General features: G+C 48.0%; 1 pseudogene; it reads right to left on the bottom strand.

Annotated features, from left to right (window-relative positions):
* Positions 1 to 788: 788 nt before the first annotated feature.
* Positions 789 to 1,213, bottom strand: LOC102863017 (annotated as a pseudogene).
* Between the last annotated feature and the right edge of the window lie 1,153 nt (positions 1,214 to 2,366).

The following is a 2,366-nucleotide window of genomic DNA, read 5'->3' as shown; positions in this document are numbered from 1 at the left end:
TGAAAAATCCAAAGAAAATCTAAGCAAGAACATGAACATTAAGATAAATACAAGACATTAAAATAGAATTTCTTTAAGAAGAAAATCTTTATTAACTATTAAGACTAAATTAAAATATATCAATAAAAATCAATGCTGTGCCATCTCCAGCTCCTTTTAGATTCAGGCTCAGGTGTCCAGGCTCCTACCTTCACTGGCCTCAACACCACAAACCTACAACACAAACACAGGGTCAGCCTCTCTGGGCAGGTTCTCCTGTGGGTGGAGAAGGAGTGTGTTGTGTGGGCCCAGTGCCTGGACCCCTCCTATCTGAGGGGTTGCAGAATAGATTCAGAGGGTCTTGACTTTCTCTTGAATTGCCCTGTGATAGGACGTCCATGCTTTGACCCACATCCTGGGAGTCTCAATTAGCTGGAGGCAGCAATGATATTTGTCCACAGTTTCTGTGTTCTGCTTTAGGGTGCTGGCAGCTAGAAGGTAGAATCAATTTGCTTTGAGGTCTCCCTACCTCACCTTCCACTGTTCTCTCTGTGAAAGGCACTGTGGTAAGTTTTTGCTCAATCAAAGGTACCCCCATTAACTCTAGCTAAGAGGGGTTTTTTTTGTTGTTGGTGGCGGTGTTTTTTTTTTCTTTCTTATTAACAGTATTTATTTATCTTTCCTCTGTCAAACCCTGAGCCAATCACTTTGCCCAGGCTGCCTGGGGAGTTACAGGGAAAGGAACACATAGGGTAGATAAGACATGGGGAGAGAAACCCAACAAACTATGAGAGGTGGAGATGGCTCCTTCACATGGTGAAGAGGATCAGAAAGGCCACCATCAGGCAAAAGAGCCCCATGGCCTCTGAGAGGGCAAAGCCCAGAATGGCGTAGGAGAAGAGCTGCTGCTTCAGAGAAGGATTCCTGGCATAACCAATGATGAGGCTCCCAAATACAGTCCCAATCCCAGCTCCAGAGCCAGCCACTCCAACCGTGGCAGCCCCAGCCCCAATGAACTTGGCTGCTGCGTCAATATCCCTTGAGACAGTGCTGGTTTGGAAGTTGCGACTAGGGACAAGTGAAATCAAAGAACGGGGGCTGTCAAGCAGCTGAAATTCTCATCTCTCAGTGTCTTTGGTTGTTTCAGGACCACTGCAGACAATGGACGGCTCAGCAGCTGAGAGGCACTCCTGATCAGGGAAGGGGTGGAGACAAACTTGGTGCAGGTACACATTTTCAGGGGATGAGGGGCTGTGACAGGAAAGCTGCTCCTAGTGCAGAGAAGAAAGAGAGGGGCAGCTAAGAGGTTATTTAGTGTCACCCTGTTTCAGAGAACATTGAAGCACAGAGAGTTAAAGGGAGAGAGTCTGGAGTCACAGGACTGAAGTTTTGGCCTCGGTACCACATGGTCAGAGCCACAGCACCGGGTAGATTCTGCATCTTCCTTGAAAAGGAAGGCAGCCCACTTACCCTGCCCACCATGATGTGAGCACTCAATTGCCGAAGCTCTTCCACATGGTAAAACCTTTTTTGTCTTCTTGCTGCACCAGTGGGTGTTTCTGGACAAATGTTCCGGGGCTTGAGCTCACAGAACAGGTTATGGCTCAGAACAGAGCAACAGCTGTAAGGGCACCAGCAGTTACTGCTCATGGTCTCCAACCTACCTTCTGCTCAGAAGGTAGAGACCACGATCCCCATCCCCAGCTGTCACCAAGTAACAAGATGGGCCTTTGACCCAGTGACCAAGTCAACAGTCTCTGTGCTGTGGCCCCCTGACAGAGCCTACCCATGTCCTGGCCCAAATTTTGTCCAGGCCTTACCTCTTGGTCTCACTAAATGTTCCATGTTCTGGAACCAGGCCACAAATTCCTCCTGGCTACAAAGCTGTACCGCTTGGAGGGCGGCTGGAGGAGTTTTATCTCCTTCAACGCACTAAACCCTTTCAGACAAAAGGACAGTAGGATGTTGACCAGGCCTGCGTGCTGAGAGGAGCAGAGGTCTAGAGCCTGTGTCTTTCCTTTTACAAGACTCACCTGGAGCTTTTCTCACTCTCTGAAGTGATTCAAAGTTTCTGTCAAGTCCAGAGGGAACGAAGATAAACTGCTAACCCAAAGGCAGGCAGTTTGAATCCACTTTCTGCTCCAGTGGACAAAGATGAGCTATCTTCCCCTTTAGTATTTACATGATCTGAAAGCTCTCTGGAGTGTCAGCTACGAGTCAGGTCCAATTAGACATCTGTGTGTTCAGTTACACTTGTGGAGATTGTGAGTCCATGGCTGAGTGGTAAGAAGCTTTGCTGCAATCCCAAAGGCACACAGTTCAAATACACCAGCTATTCCAAGGGAGAAGGATGGACAGTTTCCTCCCATATAATTTACTGCCCTTGA

The sequence above is a fragment of the Elephantulus edwardii genome, unplaced genomic scaffold, assembly GCF_000299155.1.
Source record: "Elephantulus edwardii isolate Elephantulus edwardi_28Jun2011 unplaced genomic scaffold, EleEdw1.0 scaffold00177, whole genome shotgun sequence".
NCBI lineage: Eukaryota > Metazoa > Chordata > Mammalia > Macroscelidea > Macroscelididae > Elephantulus > Elephantulus edwardii.
This window is presented reverse-complemented; position numbering and strand designations above follow the sequence as displayed.